Consider the following 19,412-nt stretch of genomic DNA (forward strand, 5'->3'; position numbering starts at 1 on the left):
ACTTAAAGGCAGATTTAATGGATATATGGCCCTCAAGCTCGACATGAGCAAAGCATATGACAGGGTAGAGTGGAGCTTCTTACATGCAGCAATGATCAAGATGGGTTTTGACAGAAGCTGGGTGCATTTGGTGATGGAATGTGTAACAATTGTTAGCTATTCTATCCTAGTAAATGGCATCCCCCAGCCAACCTTCAAACCAGCAAGAGGGATTCGGCAGGGAGACCCCCTCTCTCCCTATCTCTTCATCATTTGCTCAGAAATCCTAACCTATTGTCTAAACCTGGCAGAAACTCAGGGAGCAATAACAGGAATCCCAGTGGCAAGAGGTGCCATGAGAGTCACTCACTTATTTTTTGCAGATGACAGTCTTGTATTTTGTAGATTCAACCCAGAGGAATGGAGCAGACTGCATCATATCCTGACTTCCTTTGAATAGGCATCTGGTCAGCGCCTCAACCTTGAAAAGACCTCCATCTTTTTCAGCAGCAACACTAAGCCAAACACTCAACTTTCCATCCTAGAGCTAGCAGGCATTAAAGCTACAGGAGCCTTTGACAAGTATTTGGGACTCCCATCGTATGTTGGTAGAAACAAAAAAAAAGTCTTCAGTTCATTACTTGATAAAGTCAAAGGCAAGATTTCAAATTGGAGAGTCGACATGCTGTCCCAAGGAGGTAAAGAAATTCTGGTAAAATCAGTTCTACAGTCTATCCCAACATATAGCATGGGCATATTTCTCTTGCCTAAAGTCATCTTAAAAAGGCTTAGCCAACTCTTACAATCCTTCTGGTGGGGACAAAAGGATAACATATCCAAAATCCACTGGATTAATTGGCAGACCATAGGAAAATCTAAGAGCAAAGGAGGATTGGGGTTCAGGGACTTCAAACAGTTCAATCTTTCTCTACTTGCAAAGCAAGGATGGAGGCTCATACAAAACCAGAACTCTCTTGATGCTCAGGTTCTCAAAGCTAAATATTATCCCAACTCAAACTTTCTCACAGTCAAGAAGAGAACCTCGGATTCCTATGTGTGGAGAAGCTTCCTTGCAGCCAGACATGTTTTTGAAGAAGGTCTGTTATGAAGAGTTGGCAATGGACAAAATATCAAAATCTGGCTTGACAAATGGATACCAAGGCCATCTTCCTATATGGTACAATCCCCTGTGAGCATTTTAGACAAGAAGGCTTTAGTAGATCAACTTATCAACTCAGATACCATGCAATGGAACCTCTCCCTAATCTACTCTATCTTTTTAGAAGAGGAGGCTAAGTTAATCTGTAACATGCCTGTTAGCCCTTGCAGAAACCAAGATGTTCTATCCTGGAGGTGTTCAAAGAATGGAAAGTTTTCAGTACGAAGTGCTTACCACTTGCAAGTTACTGTAAGGGAGGTTAACATGGGTCAACCCTCCATGCAAAACCCTGACTCAAAGTTATGGGATAAGCTATGGAATCTCAAAATTCCCAATGGAACCAAATCCTTTCTATGGAGAGCAGCAAAGGAGTCACTTCCAACTAACTTCAACCTAAGGAAAAGGAAGGTGGTGACATCCCCCTTGTGTCCCATTTGTCTCAATGAAGATGAAACAGTTTCCCATGCATTGTGGACCTGTAGAGCAGCTCAAGATGTATGGTATTTAAGCTCGAGGAAACTTCAGAAGCTGAGTACATATGCAGAGTCCTTCAAAGAACTCCTTGAATTGATGCTGGAAAAACTACCTGCAGAAGATGTGTGTGAGATGGCGGTAACAGCTAAGCATGTGTGGCATAGAAGGAACTGCTTGGTGTTTGAGAACTCTTTTAATTCACCTTCTAAAATCTCCAAAAAGATCCAAGTAGAGTTGGCACTATATAGATCTGAAACTGAGTTCAGGACAAAGCAGCAGCCAAAACAAGACCTGAGTCCTCAACGCTGGACACCTCCCCCCTTAGGATTCTACAAAGCAAACTGGGATGCTGCAATAAATAAGGCAAACTCTAAGGTGGGAATTGGAGTTGCAATTCGAGATTGTAAGGGCCTCGTGACAGCCACTCTGTGGTCAAGCAAAACAATGAGCCCGGACCCCATGATAGGGGAGGCAGCAGCTGCTCTTAGAGCTATAGCACTTTGTGCTGAGCTGGGGCTTAGCAACATCCTGCTGGAAGGTGACTCGCTAGAGGTAGTCAAGGCAGTGCAACACTCAGAAGAATGTTGGACTTCAGCTGGCCTTGTGATCAGAGATATGAAACAACTACTCTCTAAATTCAGTAGCTGGTCCATTAAACACGTACCAAGAAAGGGCAATGGAGTTGCCCACGGATTGGCCAAGCATGCTTTGTCATGTCCAAATGAATGTATTTTGATGGAGGCTATCCTCCTTGTATTCAAAACTTTTTTCTATGAATGGATGAATGATCTACCTTTAAAAAAAAAAAGGTTAATTTTGTTTTCTCGATCGAGATGGTGGCAGATCTAATGAACAAGAGTTTATCTTTAAAGAAATTTAGTGAACATGTTGCCAAAATGGGGTTAAAGATACCTAAGTAAAGTAACCCCCATGGTTAACATACATAACTCAAGAAGTTCTAGGGACACCTAGATAAATGGAGTTATAGGGAATTACCCAAGTAAAGGGTTGGTAAAGTCACTGATAAGGTATTAATGAAAGCCTTAGGAATGACATCAAAGAAAGTACTTAGCAAAAGTTTAGTGCATGTTGATTGCCCAAGTAAAGGGTTAATCATTTGTAAAGTCGCTAATAAGGTGATTAAAGAAAGTCTCGGGAATAGCCTTTCCAGGAAGTACTTAATAAAAATTCTACAGTTTGATATATTCATCTGAAATCGTCAATTGTGGCAAGAATATTTATTCAATCACGGAAAATTGATGTCATTCACTAAAGATTTAGTGAAATGAAGTCATCCCTAATATGTGATCAATGGGAGAACATATGGTAAAAGGTGTGGTTAAATAAGATAATGACAAAAGCATGCTTACATAAAGGCTTTTTATGCTCTAATGCCAATATGCAAGAGTTGTATATGATAGTTGATTTGTGGAAAGCTTATATTGGCACCAAAGTAAACTACTCAACTGGATTTATCACTGTTGTTGTGTGTTCGAGTAGAAAATGCAGATTTGAGGGGTATGATCACCAAGCTGTATACCCCTTGGGTTTTCATTCTCCCCATTATGATAGTTCCCATTAGGGGTGTTGGTTGAGGAAGTATCAAGAGACACAACTGTTTGATTGAGTCAAACAATTGTGTCACCTGCCAATAGTTATACCCCTTGCAAACTAGTGCTTGTGGTTTATAAATAGAGACCAAGTGGGCATTGTTTATACACTTGCAATTTCTTTGTCCATTACTTACAATAGCGGAACCACGTTAACTTCCCCCCCTCCTAAACAAAAATTATAATTCACATAAACTCTCTAAAATTTTCTAAAACTTCTATATACCAATAAATGCCTCTTAATTTTTTTTTTCCTATAGCCACCAAAATGTTGTATAATTTCCATATATTATTTATTTTTCTATGATGTGCCCCTCCTAAATTAAATTAAAGTTAAGTTTATGAGAAATAATAAATTTATTAATTTGTATCCCTAAGCGGCCTTTTATTATATAATATTAGGCTTCTTAATATGGAATCCAAAATGAAATAAATTCAAGAAAGTTATTTAAGTTTCATGATCTCTATTAAAAACAATTGAGAAGTTTGATCCCCATTGACTTTATCGAGTAAGAAAAAATTTATTTAAAATCTTAATTGTCTTATTATATGCTTAATGTGACACTAAAATATCTAGATTTTTTTGCATTAAATTTGATAAGATAATTCACACACTAGAATGAAAGATAGCTTAGCAAAGATTACTTGATATTTTTTATGAATAAAATCTATTCTAAATATTTCATTGCAAAAATAATAATGGATGAATGTATACATCCATGAAAAATTGGTGTCAGAAATATGAAATAAATGTGAAGTTGTGTTTTTATAATTTTATCTATGTATAAAGCAAATTCTCGATACTTGATTTTTATATATAGTTATATTTTTATAATTTTTTCGAAAAATTAAAATTAAGATTTGTCCCTTTTATTTTACATAAAAGTGTGATACCTTAGAAAGCTGCACCCCTTCCCACCCCCCCAAAAAAAAAAATCTAGTTTCGCCACTGATCACCAACTTGTGGAATAAGAGCTAATCTACAAGGAAGCATTACACCAAATTTAGACACACACATATTTAACCATTAAGATAGAATGGAAATAATAATAAATTACATGTCGGTTAGCTGGAAATGTGTAATTTAGGCTTTCGTTTAGAATCTCTCGTGGAACAAAACTTGTCCAAGTCAAGCTGGTCCTCCTACCAAGCCCTCAATGTTGATTTCCTTACAAACTTCAACATTTGCTCTTCATGTGGTTTCCAAACTAATAAGAATTCCCAAGGTTGCATGCACAACACCACCAGAGCCCAGTCCAAGGTTGTAGTCCCTCGATAGGCTCTAGACGACGTTGTCTCCACTTGCAACCAATCCCTTGAGCACAACTCTCCCTGCGCCACCTACACCACCAGCCTCTCAATAAACCTTGTACCTCTCTTTGAATGTTTCTGACTACACTCCTGCCCTTGATTTTACTTGGCGAATAGGTACAATATTACAACTGATAAAGTAACTACCAAGTGTCTCTACTCGCTAGTTTTCATGTTCTTATGTTCAAAAGGGGAAGGTAAAGATCTTGATTGTCTCAATTGGTTGTAGTGTCAGGGTTTTGATCATGATTGGTGTGATTTGGTATTTGTTGCCAATAGGAGAAAAGATAAGGAAGTGAGGGCTTGAACATGACTATGAAGAATAGAGGACAACATGATGAAATTGAGCTGGTTTTGGGTTATGGGTTGAAGTCTATCAATAAGAATACTAATTTTAATTTTTTGGAGGTTCACATTTGAAAGTCTTAAGGAACCAAGAATTTCTAAAGAGAATATATAATTGGCATAGGAGGCAACGGGAATGTGTTCAAGGGAGTCGGTTAAATTAATAAATGTCATTGTTATTATGTCCATTTAAGTCTTTCTTTTGGCATGTTTATGTGGTTGGATTAATCTTAGACAAGTGTAATATTTTCATGGAGTCATTTTGAGTGCCAATTAATGAAAAACATTAAAGATATATAGAAGGTTTTAGGTGGGTAGACCCACGAGTTTTCTCTTCTTGCACTTATAGTGTCTATGTTTTGGAGGTTAATTTATAAAAGAATAGTCAAATTGACAAAAATAAAGAAGATTAAACTTGAGATAAGGAGGGCTTGCGTCACATTTAGTAGGGCTTAGTAAAAATTCGAAAATCCAACACCGACCTCGACTCCACTCTGGCTCCGTTCCACCTCCAAAAAGTCAGAGTCGGAGTCGGAATTTTTCTCCGTAGGAAGTCGGAGTTGGAGGCCAGTCGGTGCCAACTTCGACTCCACTCCGATCCAGCTCTAATGCTCCGACTTCGACTTCGACTCCGACTCCGACACCTCATTCCAACTCCGCATCCAACTCTGACTCTGACTCCAATAATGTACATATTTTATAAAAATATATGTGTTTTTCTATATATTAATCATATAAATATAAATATAATAACATGTAATAATAATATATAAATACTAAAATGTTTAATAACATGTAACATTGTAATACTAATGTATAATATAACATGTAACACTAATATATAAATAATAAATTTATAATAACATGTAATACTAATGTATGATAACTAAAGTTGATTATATAGATTTTATATAACTATATCTTATATAGTTAGTTAAATTTAATAATATACTAGTATCGCTACATGAGTTAATTATTATAAAATAATATATTTATACTATAATATATAGACTAAATTGACCAATAATAGTTTAGTGTATGTAAACATCACATCATGGCTCATGATGTTTCAATATTACTACCATGTAACACAGTAAAACTAAATGACTAATGTATAAATATGTGGTTTACATGTAATAATAATGTATAGATACTAAAATGCATAATAACATGTAACATTGTAATACTAATATATAATAACATGTAATACTAATCGATAAGAACTAAAGTATTGATTATATTAATATAGATTTTATATAACTATATCTTATACAGTAACAATGTTAGTTAAATTCAATAATATACTAGCATGGTCCCATGGGTTAATTATTATAACCTAGTTTGTTTCCTAAATAATATAAATATACTAAATTGACTAATAATAGTGTATGACTAATAAAACATTCATTATATATATATATATTCTATATAAGTATAACTAAACTTATATAGTTATTTAATTTCAATAATAGTATTAACTATTTATTGTTCCTAAATAATACTATAGTACAACTACAAGATTAATAACTTTCATTAATCAATACTAACAATTAAATTGAGTGATGGAAAAAATTATAATTATAAAAATCATAAATTGAATGATAATTGATAAGTTGATAACAAACTTTAAGATTAAAATTTAATTTAAAATTTGTTAAAATAGGGTTTAGTTTAGGATATGGGAATATAAAAATTAAAAAACCCAAACTATGGATAGAAGCAGGCCAGCCTGCTGCCCACTGGGCCACTCCTATAGGCAACCAAAAGTTCAAAACCCAGCCCATTGCTCCTTAAATTGACCAAACAGCGCCGTTCAATCCTATTGCCCTCAATGCATTATGCCCTGCAGCCCTAACTCCTAAGTATTTATTTTTTGAGTTTTCTCCCTAGTCCTCGTCGCCCCGAGTCCCCACTCCCAATCGGCCAATCCCCGACCCAGTTCCCAACTTCCCAAATCGACAAAGAAGGCAGACCCAGTCCCAAACCAACCCAATTTCATTGCCTGCCCTCTCCCTCACGTCATCACAGAGGAGATTCCCGGGTCATCGCACGGTGCCACTTCTTCTCCCACCAAACGACTTCTCTCTCTTTTGGTAAGTTCTTAGTTCATTTTTCTTTCACTTTAATTTTTCTTGTGGTGTATTTTTACTTCATTAGTGCAATGTCAAGAAGCTATATCATTTTGTAAATTTTTTATTGTAACAGCTTAGTTTGTTAAACAAATTTATTCACTTAAAAGTTAACCCAATACATAGAAAACAAGTGATTCAAACTTTGAAACATAACAAACTTTAAATATTGATTATTCCTTTAAATACTGATTGTACCAAGCGTTTTTGGTTTCCAAAAAAACTTTGGATTTCATTGTTTAATAAAGGCTGGTTACTAGTTGGTTAATTTTCTTATATAGCAAAGCTTATATTAATTTTCTTATACAACAAAGTTTATATTAATTGGAATAAATTCCATTGTCATGCATACATGTTTTTCTGATAGAACTTAAAAAATGATTATGCAATGCTTTCAAAATTTAATAACCCATTGAGAGAATTTTAGTATTTTTTTTTATTGAAGAAAACTTTTATTTCAAAAGAACATTTTCGTGTCAATTTACTTTTTAATTATTTATGTTAGCTAATCTTTGCACTCGGTATTGCATGAAGATCCATTTATAGGTGTTTACCCCTCTTAGTGAGGATGATCCATTTGTTGCTTTTCACAAGAATAAGTTTATTTTTTATTTTTTAGTTATTTATTCTAGCTAATCTTTGAACTCGGTACTGCATGAAAATCCATTTATAGGTGTTTCCCCCCTCTTGGTGAGGATGATCCATTTGTTGTTTTTCACGAGAATAAGTTTATTTTTTATTTTTCTATGTTGTTGTGCTAATCTTTGGATGTTAAACATTTTGGGGTTGTCAATATCCAACTTGTTTGTTGTGTTCTACAGTTATAGTTCTTAAATCATGGATATAGAAGGCATAAACACTCCTACATCCACAGCTGGATCTTGTCCTAGCATCCAAGCCCCAGAACAGCCAATTGATGCTCTCAATCCAATAGTCGGTGAGTCTAGCGGACCGATAGACTCTTCGATAGGCACTCATAGTGCCTTCCGTTCTACCCCTCGCCCTCCACCTAGTAGTAGAAATCCTAAGAATACGTCTAAGGTATGGTCCAATTTCACAAGAGTTGTGATCTTGAGAAGCCTGTAGCTACTTGTAATCATTGCCATAGGCAATGGAAATGCCATCCCAAAAGGCAAGGCACTTCGGCCATGAAAACACAAATCCAACTTTGCCCCAAAAACTGTAAGAGTAATTTGGACAAGAGCCAAACATTCTTAGTCTAGGAAGCAATAAGTGAAGGAGGGGAATGAGAGAAGACCTTAGGGATGACTAAATACAATGAGAAAAAAATCCGGGCTGCTCTTGCTAGGATGATGATAGTGGACGAGCTACCCTTTAGATTTTGTTGAGGGAGAAGGGTTTTGGAAATTTGTTAAATCCCTTGATCCTAAGTTTCCTATTCCTTCTCAATTTATCGTAATGCGTGATTGTATGAGGCTATTTTTTAGAGAGAATGATAGCTTGAAGAAAATGTTTTTGACCACCAAATAAAAAGTGTGCCTGACCACTGACACTTGGACTTCTATCCAAAATATTAATTACATGTGTGTGATCGCTAACTTCATTGATAGTAGTTGAAACTTGCATAAGCGGATTATTTCATTTGTTTGGATTAGCGACCACAAATGGGCAACGATTGGGAGAGAGTTGGAGGAATGTATGCTTGATTGGGGCATTGAAACAATTCTCACAATTACGGTAGACGATGCTACTTCTAATGACTCCGCTATTGATTGGTTGAGAACAAGGAAAATAGGAAGTACGGATTGTGTTGCAGCTCACGAGTTTATTCACATGAGGTGTACGACACACATCTTAAACCTTGTTGTGAGTGAAGGTTTGAAAGAGGTTGATGAGTCAATTATAAGGGTCTGGAATTTGATTAAATATGTGAAATCTTCTCCTCAAAGACTTGCAACTTTCAAGTCTTGTGTTGATAGGTCAAAAGTTCAATATTCTGGTTTTTTGAGTCTTGACGTACGTACTAGATGGAATTCGATTTTTCTTATATTGGATATGGCTGAGAAGTATCAAAAAACTTTCCAACTTTTGCTTGATGAGGATCCTTACTGTAACGCCCCCAAATTCTGTTTAGGATCGAACGGACATTTGAAGCGTCGAGACATGCAACATAAGGTTACCTGCCCCTGTTCATGACATATAAGATGCAATATTTCTAACATGCATCTAACATTATGCAATATTCACAGCGGATAATTTTTTTCTTTAGCAATACTATGCACCAAACTGAAAATATCCCAAACACTTAAAACATAATTCATATATAAAGATCCATTGAATAACTAAGATCACAGCACTAGTCCAAAATATTTATGATCCAAAAGTATTGGAGATGCAACTCCATCGTACAAGTAGTAATTTAACTACTATATTAACATTAACGACGCACCGTCGTTCAGTTGACTGTGTCTAGTTAGTCAGCTCCTGATCCTCCTTCAGGTCCTGTAACAAGATCTACCATTCGGGAGAATAGTAGTTGGAACTACCACAGTGAGATTTGATTACAAATCACAGTAAGTTAACAAAACAAACTTCCACACAGGCTAATATGCATGGATGACAGTAAAAGCATGAATGCATAATCAAATTCATAAGTAATTGAAGCATATCTTGACGTACAATATAGCATAATTGACATAACTTAAATTGAAACGTGAACTGAACTTGACTTGACATGAACTTGATCTGAAACTTGACTTAACATAAAAAATACATACTCCACAGTTGTTGTGGCCCCATGTATTCTACACGTCATAATGCAGTTAAATACATACTCCACAATTGTTGTGGCCCCATGTATTCTACGTGTCACAATACAGTTAAATACATACTCCACAGTTGTTGTGGTCCCATGTATTCTACGTGTCACAATTGCTGTATCTCACTTAGTGTATGCGTCACAATTACTGTGACCCCATACTTCGTGTGCCACAGTTGTTGTGGACCCCACGAAACTGAATGTAACTCAAGATGAAACATGACTGGAATACGAAAGGACTGAAGCCCTAACGTAACATAATGTGACTTGAACATAACTTGAAAGACATGACCAACTTGAGATAGAAACATTTCGTAACATGACATATAATAGACAATATATTTAATATGACATACTTGCAACAGTGAATATTACATTACTTGACATACATGTAATAGATGACATACTTAACATGACGTACTTGTAATGTATAGCAATACATGACAGAATATATTATATAACAGTTTTCATATACATGACAGAATATATTATGTAACAGATAAAAACTGATGACAGAATAAATTCTATATAACAGACAATTATGTTATAACTTGGCATGACATGACATATATGATAACACACATATATATACAATGTAGTTCCTTTACTTAACACACATACATAGTAGACTGCTGGTAAGTTAAAAGTTAACTTACCTCGATCTCCGCGTTTCTTATAAAACCTTAAGCGTGATCACGAGGAACTGTAATTAGTGATTCTAAAAATTAGCATTAAATCACTAATAAATTAAAATATGAAAAATACTAACTTAAAGAGTAAAATTTCCATTTTACTCTCTGCATGTAGGAAAATGACCGTTTTACCCATAACTTAAGGATTTTGCATACTAATTCCAAAAGTCACCAAAATTTACATACCTCATGTAAATTTTATCCTCAATTCAAATATCAATTTAGAAAATTTTAAAACTAATCACAACTATTAAAACTTCATAGGGCCGAAATTCTCATATACTATTTCCATTAATTTTTGTTTCTAACTTGTTTTGATCAACCTTTTGATCTATGACTTATAAATATGTGATCTTCAAACCAAACCATCACAGGGTTTAAAAAGATGTCCTAAAACATATATAAGCTTCTAATTCAAGATCACATGGTTAGAAATTAACCAAAATATAAATTTAGCCAAGAACATCCACACTTTGGCTTATCTGAATATCTCTTTGCATAAAATTTTATATCTTTGAAACTAACATCAAATATCTTTAAAATAATAATATAACATGTATATAAGATGCTTAGGATCCTCCAATAATATAACATGTATATTTAGACCACCAAAGAGTTAAACATTCTCAAAACAGAAACTGTTTTTCCTCTTCCAGTTTCTAAGTTTCTAAATCTAAGAAAATATTTCATCAAAACCTTTAATCATGCTAAAAAACTCAAGACAAGTTATCTAAATCACTATAAAAAAAGATCTAAAAATAGAAAAATCATCCATAAAAACCTCCATGATCATTTCAACAAAATTAGAGAAAATAACCATCATGCAATATTGGAATGTAGTAGGTGCATTACACAAACCAAAAGGTATCCTATGGAATGCAAAAGTACTATAAAGACAAGTAAATGTGGTATTTTCTTGATTTTTGGGGGATATAAGAATTTGGTTATACCTTGAGTAATCATCTAAAAAATAGAAATATGCATACTCAACAAGTCTCTCAGGCACCCGATCAAGAAAAGGTAAAGGAAAATAATCCTTATGTGTAATACTATTCAGTTTCCTATAATCTATGCAAACTCTCCACCCATTTACTGTTCTAGTGGGAATTAATTAATTATTTTTAGTATGCACCACAATCATCCCACCCTTTTAATGTACTACTTACATTGGGCTAATTTATGAACTATCAGATATAGGATAAATAATCAATGCATTTAACTATTTAAGAACTTCAACCCTAACTACTTTCATATTTGGATTTAACCGCCTCTGATTTTCAACAACTGGTTTATGGTTATCCTCTATTAAAATTCTATGCATACACAATGAAGGACTAATTCATCTAAGATTTGATATAGTCCATCCTATGGCTTTTTTTCTCAATCTCAAAATACGCATCAATTTGTCAAATTAATCATTAGACAAAACAACACTCACAATCACAGGCAAAGTATTATTCTCAATTAAAAAGGCATACCTGAGATGTGAGGGTAATGGCTTCAACTCCAGAACTGATACTTGCACATGTGGCTAGAAAAGGCCAGCCTAAAATAATACAGATCTTGGTGTCTTCTTCCATCTCCAACATAATAAAATCAACTGCAATGATAAACTTCTTTATCTTGATCAACACATTTGTAAAAACACCAAAATGATATTTCACTGATCAATCAGTTAACTGCAAAGAGATGGTAGTAGGCTTCAACTCCTTTAATCCAAGCTTCCTAAACACTGATAAAGGCATTAGTGAAACATTAGCACCTAAATCATACAAAACTTTAAAAAACTTAACATCACTTATAGTACAAGGGATAGAAAAACTCCTTGGATCTTTTAACTTCAGTGGAAGCTTATTCTGGATAATGGCACTACATTCCTCTATCAAGGCAATGGTCTCTAAATCCTCCAATTTTCTCTTCTTGGACATGATCTCCTTTAGGAACTTAATATAGGCAGGAATTTGTACTAAGGCATCTGCAAAAAGAATATTAATGTGAAGCTACCTAAACACTTTAAAAAATTTCTCAAACTATTGATCAATTTTATTCTGATTACGCCATTGAATAAAAGGAATGGAAGGGACATAAGGTTTGACTGGTGGTAGTGGAGATGGTGTCATGGCTAGGTCCTCAACTTCTTTATCGACCTTCTTGCTCACCTCTTCATAGTCCACTTCTTCACCAACTACAGTCTCACAGCTTACCTAACCAAGTTGCTTACCACTTCTTAAGGTGACTGTCTTGCAATACTCCTTCAGATTGACCTTTGTCTTATTAGGAAAATTATCCTGTCCACGAGAATTGATGGAATTGGCTAATTGCCCCAATTGCACCTCCACATTTCTGTTGGAACTCGCCAACTGGTCAAACTTTGCTTCCAATCTCTCAAATCTCTTTGAACTAGCATTGGGTTGCTTCTCAATAGCTATCTCCCAAGGCCGCTCACTTTCTGGTTGGGATGGTCTTGGATGGAAACCAAGAGGATGGAAAGGTTGAGAATTGCTACATTAGTTACCTTGATCTTTCCATGAAAAGTTGGGATGGTTCCTTTAGCCTAGGTTGTATTTGTTGGAATAAGGGTTGTTCTGTTGCTGCTGCCTATTAAAATTAGATACAAATTGGGCTTGCTCTACTTGCATACAATCAGAATTTATGTGAGCTCCTCCACAGCAATCACAACTCAATACAAGACTACAAACAGAATTCATATTATCTAGCTTATCGAACATTTTTACCAAAAAATCAACTTTGGCATTCAACATGTTTATGCCATCTACATCATACATTAGGGGTGTACAGAAAACCGACCTAAACCGACCAGAACCGATCTCAGGATGCCGGAATCGACGAAGAACCGATCGGCGGTCGGGAGAAAATAGTATGAACCGATTTCGGTCGGTTCGAGGTACGGTTTGGCTCTTCAGAAACTGAAAAACCGGCCGATCGAACCTAATACATTTTTTTTTTCCTTTTTATATAAATAAAACGACGCCGTTTCACTTAAGTGAGTGAAACGGCGTCGTTCTTTGATCTATATGTTTCAAATTCATAAAGTAAACGGCGCCGTTTGGCCTAATGCCAAACGGTGCCGTTTTGTATTAGGGCGAAACTGCCCCTTTGCCCTCTCGCCTCTCACTCTTCCAGCAACCTAGAATTTCAGTCTCCACACCCACGCCGTCTGACCTCTCGGTCCTCTCCCGATTCTCTCCTCTCGGCTCTCGGTTCTCCAACAGCTGTCTTCCCTGTTTGACCTCTCCCTTTCTCTCTCCTCTCTCCTCTCGGCTCTCTCCTGATTCTCTCCTCTCGGCTCTCGGTTCTCGAAGCCTCCGGCCCTCTAAAAGGGGCCCTTCCTTCTTCTCCGTCTTCTTCTTCAAGCTCCGGTTTCTTGAACTTTCTTCTGTTTTAGACCTTCGTCGCACACCCATGGCAGAGTTGCAGACGCGGCTCCTCTGTCCCAGACGATGCCGACGGCAGACCGAAGACCTTGCCGACGCTAGTCGAGACCGATGGAATAGGTTTTCTCTCCTCCAGTCGATCGGTTTCGGTCGGTTGTAAGGGACGTTCTCCCACGTCGGTGGGGTTTCGGTTTGGTGCCGAAACTGACGCCGACATGTCGGTTTACACCCCTATCATACATACCTAGAGCTTTCTTAGGCATACCTCTTTCATTAGACCATTGATAATTATTAGAGGCCATTTCTTCTAACAACTCATATGCCTCTTCTGTTGACTTACTCATTAAATTACATTCTGCAGTTGCATCTATGGTAATCCTAATTGAATGTGTTAATCCATTATAGAAATTCTGTACAATCAATCAATCAGAAAGACCATGATGTGGACACTTCCTTTGCAATTCTTTAAACCTCTCATAGGTTTCATACAAAGATTCACCATCAAAATGAACAAAACTGGTAATATTATTTCTAAGTTTGACAGTCTTACCTGGGGGAATTACTTGCTCAGAAAAGCTTGTGACAAGGTATTCCAGGTGGTGAAAGAGTTAGGCACTTTGGAATTCAACCAGGCATTGGCTTTGTCCTTTAGAGAAAATGGAAAAAGTCAAAGCCCAATAGTATCATCGCTAACTCCATTAATCTTAATTGTATCACAAATCTCCAAAAAATTGGCAAGGTGTGCATGTGGATCATCAACAAGTTCTCTACCAAACTGCTCCTGCTGCACCATATGGATGAGACCATGCTTAATCTCAAAATTATTAGCATTGATTGTAGGTTTCACAATGTTGAGTTGAGAACCATTGACATTTGGCACTGCATAGTCATGCAATACCCTCTGATTCTAGTTATCTGTCATGGCTACTGCTTGTTCTTGCTCTAGTTCCAATCTTTATTTTTTCCTTACCACACGTAGGGTTCTCTCAATTTCTGGATCAAAAAGCTCAATTGGCTCACAGTTACATGGCATACACTAGATACAGAAAATGTAAATTGACAAATAGAAACACAGAACAGCCTAAAAATTCTAGAAAACGATAGAATTTGACCTTAAGACAGTAGGGCCAATCTAAATGAATAAATGAATAACAAAACAGAACAATACAGTCTAAATTAATACATAAAATTATTTGTATTATTAATATTGAAAACAATCCTCCCGACAATAGCGCCAAAAACTTGATAGTCCCTAAACTCTATCACAATTGCATTGGTCGTGACAAATAGAATAGAGCAAAAAAAGTATCGTTTCCACAAGGAGGAGATTCAAGTACCAATTTATAAAATTTTCTATACTATTTAAACAATCCCAAATTATTGTGACTGACTGTAAATTATTTACCTGAAAAATTAAATATGAAAGGTTCCAAGGGCTTGGATTTCATCAATTGAATTCCTTCAATGAGTTTAAACCTGGTTGCTTGCATTAATGTTTTGCTAATTACAATTACTGAATTTTCTTTTTTATGTGATATCCTTTTTAAGGTATAACACCTATATCTATATTAATCCTATGTCTACTGTCGTGATCACATAAATTAATATAAACTCATTATACTCTGTGAAATTCTTGACTGTAGGTCACAAATGTGTATATTTATTTCTAAACTACACTGCCAAGGTTTGATGAATTCACGAACTAATATTGAACTTTAACTTTCGTTACTTCATTCAACATCTTAAGCATGCAATTCATGGCCAGTATTGCAAGAATGAAAATCAAAATCATCCAGTTGCAATTAATAAAAGATATTCAATACAAACATACCATACTCACTTCAATGACTACATCCCAGCACTAGAATAAGAAAACTGGCAAACCATAACTAATAAAATAATCCAATTATTTCTCAAACATAAATTCAAATTCAACATTCTTAATAAAAATTCAGCAACTAAAAAAATTAGAGAAAGAAAAAAGAACTTTGTAATTGTAGAAAATGTAGAGCTTCGTTCTTCCTCATTTTTTTTTTCTTTAGGTAGGACAAATCCACTGTTTTCTGGCACTCAATTGTCCACATATATGCTAAGCTGCTGATTTTCCAAAAGATCCCAAAATCCTAGCCATCCAACTATTGTGTAGCCTTTTCATCCCTTGTACTATTTTTAATTTTCCAATATTTTTTTTATCTACCATCCATATCTACAGCTGAAAATCTAATTAATTCAAAACCAATTCCTTTTTCAAATTTTAAAATAGATTTCCCCCATATCTGTTGCTGAAAATTCAGAATTCTTGATTGACCGATTTTAGATGGAATTAGAGCATCAAAAAGACACATTTTGGAGTTGGGCCCTTCACAAAAATTTTAGATCTCGTTCTTATATTTCCAACGCATCTGGGCTTGCTTTATTCTGACTTCTAGAACTCTAGATACCGGCTGAAAACTGAAACAGGGTCTGGGCTGTAGTATACTTTCGGATAGATTCAGACTTTTCTGTTTCTGCTAAGTTTTGGACTTGAAAACGGAATAACTGGATTTTGGGCTCTTCATAAAAGTTTTAGGCCTACATCTTAGCTTTCCAACAAAACAAACAAGACCTAAAACTGAGGTATATAGCTCCAGTTAGAACTTAAAAACCAAACAGTATTCTGGTTTGATTAGACCAAACTAACTAAGATTTGCTCTCTAGGCCTAGCCCGATTTCTGCCTCTCCACATGATCTCAATTTCAACTTAATTCAATAATTAAACACTTGCAAAATATCAAAAAATCTCAAGAATTAAATAAATGTAAATGACACTTAAAATTCTACACAAATGAGCTAAGAAACATACAAAATACTGAATCAAAACAATTAAGACTAAGAAAATGGGTGAAATAAATTTCCACATCAGTTACATCTGGAGAACTTGAAACATTCGTGAGTGGAGTTTATTATTTAGGTCGTATGTGGATCTGTGTGTGTCAAGTTTGGGAATTTATGTCTTGAATGACCATCTGCTTGGTATTAAACAAAGATAAATATGTTGATTAAGCTACTTTGCGTGTGCTTTTTTTCTTTTTTCTTTTTTTATACTTTGCATAGAACCAAGAGCAAAGACAGAGATCCAGATTCAACTCCACATACCATATATATCTCGGGATCATATACATTTTGAGTTTTGTAGAACGTGACTGCTGACCATAGACGTTTTTCTTGCATGCAGTGGATCTCCTGCATTGATCTTGTCTATCTTTTTTTTAATTTTTTATGGGCAGGCAAGATCTTGTCCATATGTTCTAATCAATCTGTCTATCTATTATGTTTGTATATTATAATAATATGTGGGGATAAAATTATTCAGTAGGTCTCACTCATAACTAATCAGTCTCACCTTTCTAGGAAATAACTGCTGTAATTAATCTAACCAAGCATCATCCATAAGCCCCATTTTTATAACATGAATCCCATATATCTTTATGGATAAAAAGAGTTCGACTTTAATTATCGGAACAAACAAATTTGGTTAACTATTTCTTTCTTTATTTTGTAGGAGAACTTTTAGCAATCCGATCTTCAAATTTGAATTAATATATATATATATATAGTAATGCTAGATACAGTTATAAGATATATAAGCGTTATACACTCTTTTTAAAAAAATGAGTGAATATGAGATCTACATGAAAATATTAATTTTTAATAAAAAACGCTATATATAGTCACTTTTACGTACTCCTTACGCACTCTACTAATATGATTAGTTACGTTATTTTTTTAATATAAAATAATTATTTTGACCAATCATATAAACAGAGTCCACAAAAAATACGTAAAAGTGACTGCATAATCTATAATTATATATAACATTACTCATATAACCATATCTATCATTACTCTATGTATAATAGGTCTCTCTTTTTTAAAAAGAGTGTACAGTACTTACATAACTCATAATTATATCTATCATTATATATATATTCATTATTTTGATAACTATTTACAAGCCAGCGTGAATAACATACATAAGAAAACGCTTAGTGCACGATGAACGTTTTCGTATTTTAGATGGAAATACATGTAAATGAGCTAATGAAATATTCAAATAATAATAGTTATACTAATCCGCTACATGTAAATTGAACTATTCATCTATCTAAAAAAAATTTTATTCATTGTCTCTCTTCCCTTCTTTACTTCCTGCTATTTTTCTATTTACTATTTCTTGTTGAGTGGCGTCCAAGCGAGCGTGAAAATAACTCAAAATATACTCATTTTTTTAATATAAAGAAATAATAGATACGTTAATGTATAATATATTGTAAAAATCATTAATTAAAATAGGAAAAGTATGTTTTGGCTAGTTAAAATAGATAAAAGTTTGATGACCCATTGAGGAAGTTCTTACGTGACACAATTTTTTTTAGAGAAAAATTTTAAAATTTAAATCTTATAAATCAAATATTATCACGTAAGTAATATAAATGATGTATTCTATACACCGACTTGCAAACATAAAAACTTATATATAAAATTGCAACGTCCTCATGGACCATGGTAGAACACCATATATTTTGGTGTCGTTGTCTCACGTCTTTTTTTTTTTTAACTAAACATTTTTTTTTTTAAAAGTTACAATATCATTTAAAAATACTTTTTTTAGTCATTAAATTTTTTTTTTCAAAAAAAAAAATGCCGAATCCAACTATAGGGAGGAATAGCATTTTTCAAGTTGAAAAGAATTCTAAGTAATGGGAGACAGCCCGATATCTTTAAAACAGTACTGACACGTATAATTGCAGACAACAACCTCCAAATTCTGTCTTGAGCTCAGACTGTACGTACTCTTCGTGGAGGTTGTCTTGGGTTCTTTCTTTGGGTGTGGGGAAAGTGCCTCATTGTCTTCATCCCACAACTTTAGCACTCTTTTGAGTCCTGATCAGATTCCACACATCGGGCTGAGATAGAAGCATTATGAGCTAGATCATCATCTCGGGCTCTAATTTGTGGTTTGAAGGTTAATGATGACCACAAGAAGTTGTTCTCCAGGATCCCACTGCTGATGTCAAAATGTTTAACATGTTTTCTCAATCAAAATAAAACGATGACAGCTTGGAACATTGTATACATGCCTTCAACATATCAAATATAGTTGTTAAAATATAAAGTAAATATTTATATCCATTTAAATGTTTTTAATAAATGATGATTTTATGTGATATTATAATAAAGATTTTGAATCTTGACTCTATATTTCATCATATTAATTAAAAGAGAGTCTACCGCACATATAAAAGAAATATAAAATATTATAATTATAAATATCATTTATTAATAATAAAATATACCTATTCTTATTTAGTTAAAACTTTTGAGATTGATAATGCCTTTACAATGATGGCTCTTTAAGGATGGACGTCTTATTGATGAAGTAAGTTAATTGGGAAAGCAAAATAAAGCTCTCTATCGTGAAACGTGTGACAATTATGATGAATAGTATGAAAAAGTTAAAGAGAGAGCAATAAAAATATAGATTTAACATGATTCAATA

The 19,412-nt window shown here is 34.5% G+C and overlaps 1 non-coding gene across 1 annotated transcript; it reads left to right on the forward strand.

The window, feature by feature from the left end:
• The first annotated feature begins 14,305 nt into the window (after window positions 1-14,305).
• On the forward strand, window positions 14,306-14,412 carry LOC122274897. The gene has a single exon (XR_006228434.1). It is a non-coding gene; the product is annotated as a small nucleolar RNA R71 (small nucleolar RNA).
• Window positions 14,413-19,412: the final 5,000 nt, after the last annotated feature.

This window comes from Carya illinoinensis, chromosome 8, assembly GCF_018687715.1.
Source record: "Carya illinoinensis cultivar Pawnee chromosome 8, C.illinoinensisPawnee_v1, whole genome shotgun sequence".
NCBI lineage: Eukaryota > Viridiplantae > Streptophyta > Magnoliopsida > Fagales > Juglandaceae > Carya > Carya illinoinensis.